Genomic DNA, 18,639 nt, shown 5'->3' with positions numbered 1-18,639 from the left:
ACAATAACAATAACAACAGATACCACTAGTTGCTACAACTATGTTGGTCAGCACCCAAACTATCAGTTTCAATGTTAGTGCCATGAATTTAATTAAAATGAAACATAAGGTAAGTATGGTCAGTTCTCAGTAGTACTATTCAATGGCCACATGTGGCAGGGGTTACTGTATCTGATAACACAAAACACTTCCATAATCACAGAAGGATCTAGTGGGCAGCACGGTCGGCTGATACTTCTTTCAAAATTAGGGACTATGGCTTCTATGTAGAACAACAGATTGTTGTAGGAATCCACTGAGTGTTTTATAAGCTGTGGCACAGTGAGTTGTAATGGTGACGGTGGTGGTAATGGTGGTGGTGGTGGTGATTATGATGGCAATGGTGATTATGGTGATGCTGGGGGTGGTGGTGATTATGGTGATAATGGTGATGGTGATGATGATTACGATGGTGATGGTGGTGGTGGTGATGGGGGTTATAGTGGTGGTGATAATAATGGTGGTGGTGTTTTCCTTTTCTCCCGAGGAAGCTGAAGAAGTCTACAAAGATGCAGCCAGTTCCTGGAATGTTCTCCACACAGGATGAGGGTGGAGGTGATGAAGCAACGGAGAAGAATGGCCATGGCAACTTCCATTCTACAAGAAGAGCTATAGACAGAAAGATGTAGTTCAAATTCTAGCTTGAGACTAATAGGTCCAAGCTATAGACAGAAAGATGTAGTTCAAATTCTAGTAGGAACCAATAGGGAAAACCACTGCCTCACTATGTACTTACTAACATTCAAGGTGAGAGAGATGCATAGCCAGGAAGCCTGTGGAATACGGACAAAAGAAAGCGCTGTGACATGTTCTATTAACACTGCTTCCCTGGAGCTTATCTGTTCCCATGTGCATGGGACATCTCTGGAAGAAAGGTGACATTGAAATACCAAATATTAATCATTATAAAGGCTCACGCAATCCTCTATGACATGTTTTCTCAGTGGAAAATTGGCTTTAATGCTACAAAATTAGGTTCAATCCACCCGTGAGCATGCGAAGTGAGCAATCTTCCGGTGTTTCTTGATGGAAGTATATTTTTGTAAGTTAACAGATGAGTCACAATGAAAATGGCAGTTATATCTCATATGGCGTTTTGCCTCTTACTCTCTTTGCTGTTGTCCCATGGAATATAACGTAAAATATATCCATCCCCTAAAATTGCACTGCTCAAAAGTCATTCGAGTTTTTTTTTCTCCATTCAAATTTCTTCAACATTTGCCCTTAGACAGTTTGACAGGCTTCCCTCCGCAGCCACGCAGAGCACTCTTCACATGGGCCGTGCGTGTCCCTGTTCCTTTCATGTTTACTGGGATTTCCTGATCTGGCCTCCTCTTCCATTTGCCTATGAAATGGTACATCTAATGTTTGGAGGCTCAGCCTAGCTGGACAGTCCAGACTCCTTGTATGAACTAACAGTTCCACGCCAGGTCATCCACAACCCCCGTGGAATCTCTATTATGTTTGTGCTGACAACTGTCTCATAGTCAGGTGCCCTATCTCTCTCCTTGGCTGGACTGTGAGCTCATTGAAGGCAAGAGAATATTCTCGACCTTATGTCTGCATCCCCAGCATTTAGACTCATGGCTGACACACACTCATTCCCAATGAATGCGCATTGATTGCATGAATAATGCCTGGTGCTGCTCCTCGTTTCCCTCTGACACCATAATTTTACAGAAAGATTTACATGAAAATCCCTTTACTGTATGAACAATACTAAAAGGAAGTACCTCATACGATTACTGGCATTACAGTTCCAATAATAGTATCAGATATGTATTATTCCTTTAGGGATTTGACATTTAAATTTTTTTAAACAAAAACCATTATTATAATAGAACACTCTTTTTTCCTGCTTCACTTTAATAGTAAAATATGACATATTTCATTTCTGGGAAATGATAGCTTGCCTTAGGTCATATTTTAAGGCATAAAGCCAGAAGCAGAGTAGCGTTCCCACCTGAAGTTCCCTCATCATCTAGAAATGTACCTCTCTCTGGGAGAAGGGCCAAGGCACAGCCACCCTGGAGCCTTCATCTTCAAAGGCAATTTTTTAAAAGCCAAATTGGCTCAGAATTATTTTTAAAGAAACAAGTCTATGAACACAACCGCAAGCCCTCTTGCGATCTTTTAGGGAAAATGAGAAAAATGCTCATCGTCCAAGGCAGGAAGCTGGCTAAGGATCTCCACGCTGGTAAAACTCTCACCTCCCACGCTGCCCTTTGACCCTCGCCCTTTGGCGGTACAGGAAGGGGCCCTTTCCAGGAGGAATAGATAAGGATGTGTCTTTTGAACATTATTTGCAAATGGAAGTTTCTTATAGGCTGTCAGGGCGCCTGACCCCTAGGAACCCATCGCAGGACATCTTCCTTCCTCCTCCCTTTTCAGGTAATTTTCATTTCTTAGTACTAATAAGTCAGTGGCCAGGGTTTTAATGCATTTATGGAAGAATATTCCTCAGAGTTGAAGTCATTTGTGCTTTGGCCTTCTGCCACAAAATGCATAAGGTGCACAGCCCTGATGAAATAAAGTGCCTGTCATGTCTTATTGCTTCAATATATGGCAAAATATACCCCCTCTTCAGAGGACTTGCAAGGGTTTTTTTCTTGTGATTGCCAAAGGTGTTGGATTAAAAGTCCTGTGAATTCCAGTCCTCTTTATCAAGCCAGGGTGGGAATGCCTGCTGGCAGGGGACACCCCCTCTCAGCCCTGCTTTCCTCAGCACCCCAAATCCGGCTCCAATGGGAGTATGGCTTCAGAAGGGCAAGCGTGAAGCTTAATCCCCAGCTTTGTTCAGTAATTAGCCCATCTCTGTCTCTGGAGGCAGCAAACACAGATGCCGATCCGGACGAGGGAATGAAAAACAAGACTGAGAACACTGACTCGCTTCTCCAGAAGCCTTTTAGCAGCCTTTCAAGCCACTGGAAGTTCTCGTTCCCGTCCATGTCATTAGGTCTGGAGTGGTCAGATGAGGCCTTTCCCACCCGGGATGCATCAGGACAAACAGCAGCCCAACCAGAGCCTTGGAGAGGAGCAGCTTGCGGGCCTTGTGCACAATGAGGGCTCTGTACCGCGTCCCCGCCTTTGTCCTGCCTCTTACCCAGGGGACTTCCAGGCCCTGCTATGGAAATGTACTGCTGACCACAACATGAGCCGCTGGACGTGCCCTGGTAGGAGCTCGCTAACACAATTAGTTTGCAGTTAAGGACGAGGCCTCTGCCAGAGCCCATGAGGCCAAGGGTGCTCCCAGAACAAAGGGTTGGGGGGTCTGCGTTAAAGTGCCTATTGTGACATCATTTGGAAGTCATCTCAAACTCCTCCAGAACGGGTGTTCTGAAAACAAAGGCGGTGTCATGTTCTCAGAGTTGTCGGTTTTATTTTCCCCTGTCAGAAATCTGACAAAAGTCAGTTGAAACTGTCAAGGAAAACAACATCCCATGTTATGAGGTTTCCCTCAGATTCGGAGTCTGCAGAAGGAACGGCACATCTGTCACACAGATGACTCTAGCCCAGAAATGAATTAAGAAAGCCTAGGAGATACAAATCAGGACGTAGATGGGGAGCTGCCCTTGACAGGAGCTCATATCTCTGGGACTACAGCAGAGAATTAAGATGAGATCCCTTTGAGTTCAATCTGAATCGTCTGTTAAGCCTGAAATGGGGGAAGGATCAATGAAATGGATATCAGCTTCTACATGCAGCCCATTAAGAGGGGGTATCCTGCTGAAGACCCCTTCTACCCATTAAGAGGGGGTATCCTGCTGAAGACCTCACTTGCCCTCAGTTTTTGGAATAAGCACCAGCAGAGATGTTACCCAGACTAGATAACGTTACACTGTTTGCATGGCTGGTATATTTATTTTCTTGTATTTAGGTAGCAGCTAATACTGCGGACACATCGTCAGACCTGCAGGCAAACTATTCTGCGCGTGATTAGACCAAATGTTTCTGTCCCTGTGGTGGAGACCCATGGTGACCTCCTGGAGTTCTTCATGCACCTTTCTAGAGCTGTCCTTTCAAATTGCAAGCCATCTCTCATTCGTCAACACTTGTTTTAAAGATATTAAAATATGGGGGGGATTGCCCAATGAAGAGATTACTGTAGGTTCCCCACATTTCTGTGTCATTTCCAAGTGTGTTTGGTACATTTCCCACTGTGAGTGATGGCTTTAAAAGCCTGAAAACCATTGTATATAATTACATGGACTTCAGATTTTTTTTTTTTAATTTAAGGGGGCTTGGACATTTTCCATCCAAAAAGGATTTCATTTCCCATCCTCCTTTGCTGCCCATTATGGCCACAGAGACAAGATCTGATGTAGCAGAAATGAAACCAAGAACCTCAGGGAACCCATTAGCTCCACATTTCCAACGTCACTCTCTGATTTGCTGCTGGGTGCTCTAGGTTCAACCAGGAACCTAAGAGTCACTTACAAGGGAGGACTGCTGATGCAATGAAGGGGCAAAGTCCCAGGATGTCTTCCTAGAACACAACTGTCTGCCTTCACTAGACTCTCTACTCCACACTGTGGATCAAGGGACACTGTATATGTCCTCTTTAAGCCATTATTACAGTGCATCTCCAATGCACAGAGTCACTCTTGAAGAGCTACTATAGCCAATGCTCAACTAAAAGGAAATACATTTAATTAAAGATTATTTCCTGAATGTCTGCCGTAGATCACCCTTTAGCTAAGCTTGCTTTAAAAAATACACAAAAAAGTGAACCTATAATCTCACTGGGAAGATGGGTTACATACCTGAAATCACAAGCAGGGTGGTGGTGGTGCACACCTTTAATCCCAGCACTTGGGAGGCAGAGGCGGGTGGATCTCTGTGATTTTGAGGCCAATCTGGTCTACAGAGAGAGTTCCAAGACAGGCTCCAAAGCTATACAGAGAAACCCTGTCTCGAAAAAAGAAATAGCAAAACATATGTGAGATCATTTTGTAAAGTGTAAGGTAATTATAAACACGGGTGCATATGAAAATAAGTTTGTACATGAAGGAGTCAGACGGGAAGGTAGAGACGAACCGTGAGTGCAAGGATGAGGAAGTTAAGTGTGTAGGCGAAACAAGTCTGACGGCTTACATCTGCAGAGACTGGAAGGGAGTTACAGACCCTTGCAGTGGGGAGGGGGACATGAAGTCCCATGTCCCTGGTATGTTGACCAAACTCCAGAGGATGGCACTATACCCAAGAGTATATGGGTGCACAAACTGGATTTGATAGGTTTTCTAAAACAAACAGAAAGAGGACATAAAGCTGGATGGGTAGAAAGGGGAGGGCTCTGGCGGATCTGTGGGAGTGACAGAAAATACGACCAAAGTATATGTTATAAGATTCTCGAAGATTTATCTTTATATTTCAGCCCTTGAATAACAGTCATCAAAAGTGGTCAGCGAGAGCCCGTGCTATGGCAAAGCCACCCCTCTGTAAACACACTCTTCGTGAAGACAAGGACTCATTCTCATTCGCCCAAAACTCTTCCTGCCATTACTGCAGAGCAGAACCTCAAGTACAGGAGGATGCTGTCAGTGCGAGTGACGTGACTCTGACTGGGTGACAAGGACTTTGCGGAAATCCTACCCCCCTGCCCAGGCACATCTCTGTATGTGGGGGTGAGGTCTTGTTTTTGTTTCTGTTATTTTAGAACTTAGTAAGGAAAGATATTTTAATGCAGATTTAAACAGAAGAGGAGGAGGGGAGGGGAAGAAGGAGATAGAGGGGGAGAGATAGAGAGAGAAAAATGGGTCAGGGAGGGGAAGGGGGAAAAGCAGAGAAAGATGAAGAAGATGACAATGACCGCAACAGCAGCTCCCAGGCTGCGTGTGCTCTGGAAGGAATGCTTGCATGCCTACTTCTCCTTCCAAAACCACTGGTCATTGCACTAGGCCACAGGTTTTCAGTATGAAACATCTGAGATTTTTTTCCAGGTCATTTAAACTGCTAATGATATGGATATTCCAGAATTGTGTTTTCTGCATACTAACCAGGAGACATTTAACAACCCCCGTCCCCCCATTTCTCTAAAGACACAGGACTTGAAGGCGCCTGGCTGGCATGGCAGGAGTATGTTACAAGGAAAAGTGTTATCTCAGCAGACTCACCACAGAGGTATGTGTTAATTAAGTTAATTGTGCCATCAGTGATGCAGGCAATGACAGTAACTATCCCCATAATGGGGCTGGGTTATTGCTGTCATCTATTAAATGTGCTGGTCTTCTTAAAAGCAGTCCCTTCCCCCTTATTTTCTTAAGCATGAGCACACACACACATACACCACATACACACACACACGACTTAAACCACATTACTTGATCTTTACACTTACCATAGTAAAAAGGAGAAGTTATAACTCAGGACTATTCAATGATCTTCCTAAAGTTACTCAGCTTCTTAGTTAAGGGGACAAGATTCACACTCAGTGTCTCTCCTTGCAGGTCACGTTACCTACCCTAGATTCCTGATAGGGTAATGGATAAAAGATTTTCAAAGTTTTATCCCATCACACTGGATTAGCAAATGTTAAATAATAATCACCATCTTTGGAAATTATTGATGAGTCAAATTCTTGTCCCGTTTATGAAGTACTTAAGGTAACAGACTCATATGGGTAGACTGATCAACACCAAACACAGGGCTGGGGAGACAGCACAGCAGGTTTGAATGTTCTCTGTGCAAGCATAAGGATCTGAGCTCAAATCCCCAGGACGCACAAGAAAATCTAGGGATGGAAACCTCATCACTTGGCGGGGGGGGGGGGGTGTGGAGACAGGAGGATCACTGGGGTTTGCTGGTCCCCAGCCTAACTCCAGCATAAGTGGGGGGCCAATGTTTCAAGGGAACAAGGTAGAGAAGACAGCAGGATACCCAATGTTCTTCCCCGCCTCTGTCTACACATGTATATACACCACAGTTAACACACACACTATCCACACATGTGTATACACCACACTTAATACACACTATCTACCCATATGTATACACCACAGTTAACACACACACTATCCACACATGTGTATACACCACACTTAACACACACACTATCCACACATGTGTATACACCACACTTAACACACACACTATCCACACATGTGTATACACCACACTTAACACACACACTATCCACACATGTGTATACACCACACTTAACACACACACTATCCACACATGTGTATACACCACACTTAACACACACACTATCCACACATGTGTATACACCACACTTAACACACACACTATCCACACATGTGTATACACCACACTTAATACACACTATCACCCATGTGTATACACCACAGTTAACACACACTATCCACACACCACACTTAACACACACACTATCCACACATATGTATACACCACACTTAACACACACACTATCTACCCATGTATATACACCACACTTAATACACACTATCTACCCATGTGTATACACCACAGTTAACACATACACTATCCACACATGTGTATACACCATACTTAACACACACACTATCCACACATGTGTATACACCACAAACCCCCACTGATGGAGGTGGGTCTTGTATTAATCTCTTGCTTTCATTGGTTAATTAATAAAGAAACTGCCTAGGCCCACTTGATAGACCAACCCTTAGGTGGGTGGAGTAAACAAAACTAAATGCTGGGAGAAAGAAGCCGAGTCAGGGAGTCGCCATGATTCTCCCACTCCAGACAGATGCAGGTTAAGATCTTTCCTGGTAAGCCAGCTCATGGTGCTACACAAAATATTAAAAATGGGTTAGATCAATATGTAAGAGGTAGCCAATAAGAGGCTGGAACTAATGGGCTAGGCAGTGTTCAAAAAAATACAGTTTCCGTGTAATTATTTCAGGGCATAAGCTAGCCATACGGGTGGCTGGGTGCCGGGGACACAGCCCTGCCGCTAGTATTACAACACCCCACAACCTGGATAAACAGATATCAGAATCCTTACGAAAGTTGACATTCTAGATCCTTTCCCTATCGTCTTTCTAAACAAGCAGATGGCATTTGGCTACAGGTGAATTATTTTCACTGTAGTTACTGTGAAGACAAAGTTAGCAGGATCAAGTCCATCCAGATTGGTGGTGGACTCAACAGAAGCCACCAATGAATACTTTTAGTTCCATGAGGACATAACCAAAAGTTATCCTACCCTACAGGCCAAGCACTCATTCCTAAAGCGTCGCTACAATTAATATACCCACCAAACCACAAACATCTTTGAGAGAGTTCACTCAGAACCATTTTGGTCCAAATGCACTTTTTTGGGATTGAATTTAAGGTCCCTTTGTTGGCTAGAGAAAGGGCTGAACCCTCACTGTACACAGGAGTCTGGAAATCTCCAAAAGAAATTGAGTTCTGGAAACTTGTGTTTACACTTCAGGTTACTCTACAAGGAAGATGTCAGCCCTATCCACAACACCCAAACTCTTGAAAGCAGTGCTTCTGAAAGCCACACAGGAAATCCTCACTTTGATCTCAGACCTAGGCAAGCTGAATAGCTGAGACAGAAAGATTCTTCAGCGGAGTGTCATCTTTTACAGCGTTCTAGAGTAATCAGAAATGGTTGAACGGAAGGAAGCTGAATTTGTGGACAAGATTATTGTCTCCCCAGCCTGAGTGAGGGGCAGTGTCAGAGAAGTTACTTTGTAGCTGAGTTTGCTATTTCCTGTTAGTGTAAACACTAAAGTTTAGGCAGGGGGTGATTCCAGTTGAATCCTCAAGGAGTCTCCAGTGAGCATCCTTAAGACCAATGTCCTATTGTCCTCCTGTAGCGAGGGCTGGGGAACATTGGATCTGCTTCCCTACACACTACATCTCACGCATCTTTTTCTTTGCCGAGCTTGCCCGTCTCCTTTCTCTGTAATACTCTACAGCCAATGAATACAATTATATGCTGAGTCTTACATCTTAAAGAGCCACCAAATCTATTAAGTGCTCATGGGGACCCCTCCACACATAACTATTCTAAACAGTTTCTGAAATGAGTGGACAGTGGTGTAAGACTGGAAAAGATTGCACTGAATCATCCAAAGAAGGCTGACATTGTGAACACGAGGCCTGTGCAGTCACACAGGATCCCCCCATTTTTAGAAGATTCCCCTCAAATCTGGTTTAATGTTGTGCCACCATCATTTGGCAATTCTTAAAAATATGAAGAGTCCTAATTTTTACTTTGTTCTGGGTCCTCTAATTATACAATTGACACAGGGTCAAGGTAGCACTTAGAGGTCTTCGTATTTACTTAACCGTGTGTGTGTGTGTGTGTGTGTGTGTGTGTGCGTGCGCGCACCTGTGTCCACACACACATTCTACATGTTATCCTTTTTTTTTATAAAAATATCATATTAAAGTACAGCCCACCTTAATAACCTTGTTTTAACTTTATTGCTCTTCCAAATGAGATCACATTCTGAGGTAGCGGGTGATGATTTCAACATATACATGAGGGACACAGCCAAGGTCTAGCTAATCAATCTCCCCCACACCCCATGCACTTAGCGATTTGGCGTTTAGGGACCTGTTTCTGGTCTCTCTTGGAGTCCATAAGAAGTTGGGCTACCAGATAAAGAAGATCTGCACAGCTAGATGGCACAGCACAAGAGGTGGAGGGAGGATCATACTGGAGAATCGGGGACGCTGAGGTAGATCTGGGCCAGAGATAGCTCTGGATTCTGCATTCTGGTGACAAAGCAGATTTATCAGAGGTTCACCTAGGATTCTTCACCAGGACAGCAACATTAGTAAACCAAAAGAAAACGTAGGACTTGAGAAGCTGGAGGCCAGTCTGGGATACACATGGAGACCCTGTCTCAGCAAGCAGGCAAGTGAGCAAACAAGCTACAAGGCAGAACCACCAGGAAACAGACTGGAGATCTAAAAGGTGGGAGGCTGGAGGCTGGGAAAGGGAAGAGGTTATCGCAAAGCTGAAGACTGGAAATCTAAGCCCATGATGGCCAACTTTGTAAAACCCAAAGTTCACATACATACATTCCTTACCTTCTATGTTTATAGTCATACATGTCCACAGTCAGATATATTCCTACCATACAAGTCCACAGTCAGATATATTCCTATCATACATGTCCACAGTCAGACATGTTCCTATCATACATGTCCACAGTCAGACATGTTCCTATCATACATGTCCACAGTCAGACATGTTCCTATCATACATGTCCACAGTCAGATATATTCCTATCATACATGTCCACAGTCAGATATATTCCTATCATACATGTCCACAGTCAGACAGACAGGTGTCTGTAGCTACACTTTATTCTAGCTGGTCTAGGAGATGGGTCATGCTGAGGAAATCTTGGTTCCCTGTAGAAGGTACTGTGAATCCTAAGAGAGAGGTGGGGACATCTTGTGGTCTTGCATGGTCTTCTCCAGCCTTACCTAGCACTTCCCCCTTTCACTTTTATAAGCTCCAGACATTTTGGCCTTCTTTGGGTCATACCTCAGACCTTAATATCTGCTATTCCCTTAGCCTGGTTCTTTGCCCAGACCTGGCTCCTTTTATTAGGCTGAGGTCAGCTTTTCAGACACTTCCTCTGGAAGGCGCCTCTGCCTGTCGCCTTGTAAGCACTCAGACTGAGCCTTTGTTCACTGTCTCTCTTTTCTGCTGAATTCTAAGTTCCACAAGGACAGGGATCATGCCTGTCATGTTCTTGCTGTGTCTCCAGCACCTATGACAAGCTACACCGAGCAGGTACCCTGTACGTTGAACATATGGATGGATGAATGATTTACTGTTCAAAAGGGACTTGAAGCAATGTATAAAAGAAATGACAAAAACAGACCAGTGACCTTTTTGTGACAGTTTTGAAGAAAGTTCAGAAACCACTTTTGACAAAATGACTTTTAAATTTAAAGCCAATGTTATATTTTAAGGGTGTATATTAATTTAATACTATCAACAGAAACTTCTTTTCTGTATTAAAAAAAAGGGGGGGTCCCAAGATTTATTTTAAAAGCTTCATAGACAGCAAACTACTGGCATGAAGGAAAGGGTTGCTTCAGACGCATGCACTGCAGTATAAATGCCCAGAAGCATGTGGCTTGCATTTCCCTTAAACTCTCTTGGGTTTGCAAATTGGAAAAAAAGGTCTGGAATAAAGCACATTTTCTATTTTCCCGAAGTCAATACATTTGGGAAACAGCAATATTTGTTATATTCAGGAAACTGAAAGTATGTGTGGGCACTTGTTTAAGTAGTTATTTCCAGTAGGACATTAAAGTGGCTGATAAGAAAGAGGAAGTGAGCATTTAGCATCTGAAAGAAACCAATTCAAAAAATTTTTTTTTCCTTCTGTGTAGCTTTCACACAAGAGAAATCTCCCTCTGCCTCCTGTCTTGACCACAATCAATATTTTTAGGGACTGGAGGCAGCAGGGGTTGGGGAGCGGGGAGGAGAGTGGGGGGGGTTATTTGGCTTTTTGTATGCGACTGAGCTATGAAAACAGGAAGGAGATTTTGCTGAATCTGTCCAGTAAGAGCCTCTAAGTGCTTTAAAATCATGTCTTAGAGCAGAGCAGCGGGCACAAGAGGGAGAATCTGGGAATTAAGGCGAAATTAGTACGTTTCAGTGTCTTGATAGTGGAAATGTCAAGAAAAAGGCAGCAGGAGTGAGAGGCAGAGGCAACTTTAGATGCTCCGCTTGCACTTCCTCTCGTTGAACAACCCTAACAGCTGGGAAGCAGTCTGGGTTTTTATGTGGTCAAATTATGTTAGTTTGAAAGATAATTTATGTGTTTTGTTATCTATCAATATCGACATATAGTCTCCCCTAGAAGTGCTAGATACGAGTGAAGCGGAGAATACCAACATAGAAGCATGCAATGGAGACCTGGCATGGCCATCATTTCCTACATAATCAGATGTTTATTTTCTAATTTCCGTGTTTTCTAAACATCATCCACATAAAATAAAAAAAAAGTTTAAATAGAAGAAAACCAGTGAAATAAAGAAAATAAGTTGGCAAACACTATCCGTCATTTTGCATATGGACTGAAATATTTCTATTCTATTAAAGCATTAATATTTACAGGTAACATTGAAAACATCACTCATTTCTAGACCGGAGATGATGCCACAGCCATTTGTGTCCGAAAGGTGGACTGCTAGAGCCCCCTAGCTGTGGGACACGGTTCTGTCTTTCCCAGTGTAAGCAGGAATCTAACTGCAAAGGTAGAAAGTAGCTCACCAAGAAGCCTCTAGGTAAACAATTCAAGATGAGCATGGTAGGGTCTATAGTCACATCGGCACCACCAAGGGCCTTCACAAACATCTGTCCTGGCTCTCCACACCCTTGACAATTTTGGCTAGGACATCGCCCTTTCTTCCTGTGGTCGCATGGGTCTGAACTAGATGGTCTCCCAGACCCCCAAGGGCAGCGGCACTGACAGAGGCAGAAGACAGGTTGTTTCCACAAGAAGGATGGGTTGTTTCAGGGGCCTGGAACAGCCTGAGCCTTGGCATGGATCAGCAGATATAAACTAAAGCCCATAAAAACAAAACAAAAGTAAAGTGCTTCGGTTTCAATTTGGTGTGCATTCAACTTTATAAACCTTTAAATATGCAACTTGCATCATTAGAAATGTCCAGATGAAGCCAGCTGTGGGGTACACACCTTCAACCCCAGTACTGGGAGTCAGAGGTAGATGGAGTTCTAGGAATTCAAGACCAGCCTGGTCTATAGAGCAGGTTTCCAGGAACGCCAGAGGCACATAACAGAGAGACCCTACCTGAAAAAAAAAATCCCTATTTCGGGATCCTCTTTAACACTCCAGAGATGAAAACTCTGGGTGTGAGTACTTGCACAGCACCAATGGGAAAGCCCTCAGTCATGGGGCATGCGCAACTGAATCCATCTGGTTCCTCCAACTTCATGCATTGGGTCATGTGAGACCAGCATGCTGAAGGTATTCACATTGCCTGCTAGATGGCTGTGTTAGTGAGGGTTCTTTAAAGGAATGGAACCAAGGGACTGAACATACAGACATACAGATACACAGACAGACAGACAGACATATATACACACACAAATCCATTAAGTCATCTTACTTTAAAACAGGAACAATGGCTGAATCCCATTTTAGAGGCTGAGAACCAGACAGCTGCTTGGTCCCTGAGGTGGGTGCCTCAGCAGTCACAGCCCCAGAGTAGCTCTCACTGGGGAGGCTAATAACCCAGTGCTTGCTCGGTCCACAAGGTGCGGTGCCTCGGCAGTCCCAATGCACAGCCAAAACGTGGACAGATGCCGAGAGCAGCCAGTCCTCCGCCCATGGCGGAAGCCTGGAAAGGCTGGTTCTGCTGCTCGTGAAGGAGCAGCAGCAGTCACAGGCACGTCAGCTCAGGTGCAAGAGGGAAGGTCCAGTGAACAAAAGACCAGTGCTACCAGAGGGTTCTGCCCAAAATTGGGGTGGAGCTTCCAGGTAAGACTCCCTACTTAGGCCATCTAATTTGTGGTAAGTTAACATTAAAATCAACTGTAACAGAAGGAAAGGGTGTCTGAGTTTATGACTCTGGGTCTGAACCTGGAACAATCCAGTGATTCCGTCCAGGGTGTAATAAAGCTCCCAGGACTTAACCTTCTCTCTGACTAAGATACCACGCAGGGTTCCCTGAGAGCGTTACCTCAAATCTTCATCACATTAACCACTCAAGACGTTATATTCATTTTATATATAACATGTTCACACACAATAAATTATAGTCGGTACCACTCTGAGGCAAGTGCTTTACTAAATACTGAGAATGTGAGACACAGCCCTTCGTCTTACACTCCAGGAGGCTCAGACAAGCCTGGTGGCTGTGAAGGTGAGGGTCCACTTGAAAGAAAATGGCCCCAGCAGGGAGTGGCGTCATTAGGAGGTGTGGCTTGTTGGAGGACGGGTGTCACTGTGGGGGTGGGCTTTGAGGTCTCTGGCTTAAGCTTCCCTCAGACTGACAGTGAGGCGACTTCTGTTGCCTTTGAGTCAAGATGTCAGGACTATCAGCTACAGCAACAGGTCTGCCTGCATGCCATCAGGCCCCTGCCACAATGGTAACAGATTAAACCTCTGAAAGCAAGCCTCCCCAGTTAAGTGTTTTCCTATAAGTGCTGCCGAGGTCATGGTGTCTCTTCACAGCAACAGAAACTCTAACTAAGACGATCGCTGTGGAGGTAGGATGCAGGGAGGTTAATGAGGATTGCATCAGCAGCTTTCAATTTTTGTGCCATATCCACCGGGAGAAAGTGTGTTTCTTCCTTGCATCCCTGCCTGTGAATCCCTTTGTCCCCTCTCCATTCTGTGGTTGAGTGAGCCAGGGCAGGCATCAGGAGTCTTCATTTAGTACGGTGCTGCAAAGCTCAATTCACAGCATGTTATTTTAATCAGTTTTGAGTTGAGCCTCATTAAACAGATCCACGTGGTTATGTAATTTCTTTCCATGTTCGGCCTTTTGCTCATCTCCCTGTCATCTCCAGGTATCACCCCTATACTCAGCATCATGTCTCAAGGCTGCCTATGTTCTAACATGTACCAGAATCTTCTTCCTTCTTAAGACAGATTAAGACTGCCCGTCTATGCCACCTTTCATTTTGGTACCCATCCGCTACTCTATGTGTTTCAGAATGGGACCAGTTCAAACGGAAATCGGCATGTTTACCTTATTTGACAAGCCAGGTGGACCATGAGCCAGACACTGGCAAATGGTGGGAAAAAAGCTCTCTGACAAGGTCAAACTGATCTGAGAGCTTGAGTAGGAAGGAGCTGATGGGGTGAAGGAGTCTGTGTCTCTCATCTGGGAAACCCAGGAAAGTCGACTCCTCCCAGTGGCAGAACCGCTAAGAAACTGGAACTGCTGTGAGCACATTTATCAGCGTGATGACTACAGATGAGAGCCATAATTCACTTGAGTACCTATGGCAAGTCTTCCTCATCGATCCTTCCTCTAACATGTATCTTAAGTGCATTCTGTCTTCTCAAACCTTATTAGGCATAAAAAATAGCACCAGTCATTTATCCCTTCACTCCCCAAGAGCCAGGCGCAGGACTAGGGGCCAAACTTCAGGAACTCATTATTCTTTTAACTTTGTTGTTCTCCCAAACCCACGTATGCCACTTGTAAATATTACCAATTTTCCTGTATGCTGCTCCCCATGAAAGTCAAATTATCTCTCAATAGTTAACGTGCCTATCTCTAGGCACCTGAGCTACAAGGGAGGGCATTATCAATCCCTCCTTTGATTATTGATGAAATATCAGCCTTGATTTCTTGGTTTTCACACTGAAAAAATGAGTCCCACTTTTACTAGAGTCCAGAGATGTTGCAGCAGTGATCCTGGCACACTGAGAAGAAAAGTATGGTTCTTAGAGGAAAACTGAGGAAGTCCTTCCAGTCTAGGTCAGTGTTAGGAGATCCAACATTAAAAAACAATCTTTAGTGAGAGATGAGTTACAGGTGCATGAGTTAGAGATAAAGGGTCCAGTCCACAAAATCAGCAGAACACTTCCCTGAATATGGACATCACAGACCTTGAATGATATCTATCACGTCTACCTTGTATTATAGAATAATATTTGCCTTATGATTTCCAGTGTCTTGAAGGTAGGAACTATTTCTTAATCATCTCTGAATAGCTCTTGGCACTTATGCTGCATAACTGACAGCATAGAATAACTCACAGTATATTGCACACCAGACACAGATGTGATAAAATAGATCCCCAATAAAAATTTATTGTTTGGCCAAACAAGGAAGTGTGCTTCACCGAAAAGCAATCTGGAAGGATCTAGAACCAAATTCTATTTGTTTAACAAGGACACTCTAGTGTTACAAAGGTAGGCAGTGAAGTAAACATTTTAATGCCAAACAAAGACCCGAGATCAATCTCTGGAACCAGATGGCCAAAGGAGAAAATTAGTTCTGTCAAGTTGTCCTCTGACCAACATAAAAGCATACTTAGTTATACACACACAAGCACACATGCACAAGGACACACAAGTAACATAGCCCCGACTAGCCTCAAATTTGTGATCCTCCTGCCTTAGCTTCCCGAGTGTTGGGACTGGGGACACATATGTTTATGCCTATTTCTAAAAATTCTTTATAATCCTTCACTTTTAGGTGAAAAAGTCTTGAGATCAACACTGTTGGCATTCATGCTCTTGGACTTCCTTCCTCCCTGCCACTATTTGCAGGACTGGACCATTGCACGCCATTGCTTCACAGCTCTTATTGGGAGTATGAGAAAAAATAGAATGTTTTTCTTTCTGCAGGTTCTTGGTAATTGGTAATTGTCACCCTGAGCCTTCTTTGATACAGACCAATGATTCCTGTTTTTTGGTTTTATTCTAGTTGTTTTTTTTTTTTTTTGCCACATCTGACCAGAATACTTATTACAGGGAAACTTCAACTGAGGCCAAATTCTTTGTAATTTAAGAAGATACTTAATGAATTAGCAAAGTAATGGCGGACTCTAAATCAGAGAAGACTTGAAAAGACAAACGGGAGAGTTTACAGATCCCTCTGTTGCTCTCCAAACCCATAAGGTCACTTTGGCGGGCACTGTGTCTTTTAAAACATTATTGCCCACTCGGGAGGCAGAGGCAGGCGGATCTCTGGGAGTTCGAGGCCAGCCTGGTCTATAAGAGCTAGTTCCAGGACAGGCTCCAAAGCTACAGAGAAACCCTGTCTCGAAAAACCAAAACCAAAAAAAAAAAACCAACCAAACAAAAAAAAACATTATTGCCAGAGAGGATAATGATGCTTACACATTCTTCAATCCTGTCGCCTGGGAGTTTTTGTATGACAAATGACAAAACACATGTCTACACCCAGAAAAGGTATAGAACCAAAAGACAGACCAAAGTCGGTATGGGATGGTACCCAAAGTATGGCTATCCAAAGTATGGATATCACCAAGGTTCAATTTGGCAAACCATGCGTTTTATCAGGGTTACAAATGACTCACAGACAATTGCATCACCAAAGCCCACTCCACTAGGTATGACAGATCACAAACATGGGAACCTGGCGCACACCACACAGCCTGCAGAAGGCTCACCTTTCCGGGTGTCTCTGTTGTCTAAACCTCTTCAGGCAGCTCAGCTGGTTCCTGCTTCTTCTGGGCAGTGGATCTCATCATAGAGTCTTCTTTGGCAGCTCAGTTTGTCTGAGCAGACTCTCAGCTTCTATTGTTTACTCAGTGGGGGGTGGGGTCTAGTGAAGCTGGTCAGTTTCAGGAACTTTCTGGAGTGGAGTTGTTTACCTTCCTGCTTAGGGTGGTTCTCTGCAAGATAAAATGTTTCAGTCTTGGAGCAAACTGTTACGAAACACTTCATTCACCCCTTCCTGGCCCTTTCATCACACCCACCCCACCCCGTGACCTCTGACCCTTGGAGAGAATGACCCTAAATGTCCGTCTGTGTCCGAGAAATAGGGCACTATAGCGCTGTAACAGTCACTTGCTCAGCCGAGCTTCTCCAGTGGTTAGGAGTTCAGGCTGGTGACCACAGTAATCTATGGGTGTTAACACACATTTAGAAGGCAGTTTGACAGGCCCATTGCATCCATCTACAAATACCTTACAAACTGTTTCCCCATTGGGACCTATGATCTCCCCAGCTGCAGGTCCTTGTCCTCGCACATAGTACCAGGGACTAACTCTCTTTTGTGGAGCAGGCTTTTTTTTTTAATTGATTTTTATTGAGCTCTACATTTTTCTCTGCTCCCCTCCCTGCCTCTCCCCTTACCTTCAACCCTATCCCAAGGTCCCCATCCTCCCAATTTACTCAGGAGATCTTGTCTTTTTCTACTAGCCATGTAGATTAGATCTATGTAAGTTTCATTGTTGTCTAGGTTCTCTGGGATTGTGATTTGTGGGCTGGTTTTCTTTGCTTTATGTTTAAAAACCACTTATGAGTGAGTACATGTGATAGCTGTCTTTCTGGGTCTGGGTTACCTCACTCAAAATGATGTTTTCTGGCTGCGGAGCAGGCTTTAAATCCAACTGGAAGGCTGTTGTGCTGGTCTTCCCCACCATGCCAGCCCACTATTGCACACACAGGAACATCCGGCTCAACTTGTTGGTGTTTTAGCACACAGCATATATAGCCGAGCATGCATGTTGGGGACAATTCTCTACCAGTAGCCTGCATGGCCCCTTCCAGCTCTATGAAAGCTACCCAGGAGGGTAAGGATTTCCAGTTCTGTCCCAGCTGAATTCCCCATGTCCTGTAGTCAGAGCATGCACCTGAGATGATTTCACGCACACGAGGTCTTACCCTGTAGTTCTGGCACACAACTCACAGCGGTAGCAGCTGCCTTTATGGTTTGTGGGGCCTTGGGGTCTTCCTTGGGCAACAACTCACAGGACGAGAGCCCTCTCCTGGCATTGGGGTTTTCATTTAATAAGTTTACGGCCTCTGGAAGTGCCCTTTTTCACCCGTTTAGGGTACCTTTTGGATTTAAAGTGTTTAGCTGTTGTTTCAACAACCCATCTTTCCTTCTTTAACCCAGCCCCAGTAGGGTTGTAAGGTATGTAGAAGTGTAGAAGTATCAGTCACTCTTGGTGTTCGGTGTGTGAATCAGAGGTTG

The sequence above is a fragment of the Chionomys nivalis genome, chromosome 8 (assembly GCF_950005125.1).
Source record: "Chionomys nivalis chromosome 8, mChiNiv1.1, whole genome shotgun sequence".
In the NCBI taxonomy this organism is placed as follows: Eukaryota; Metazoa; Chordata; class Mammalia; order Rodentia; family Cricetidae; genus Chionomys; species Chionomys nivalis.
The sequence above is the reverse complement of the archived record's forward strand: the minus strand, read 5'-3'. Positions refer to the sequence as shown.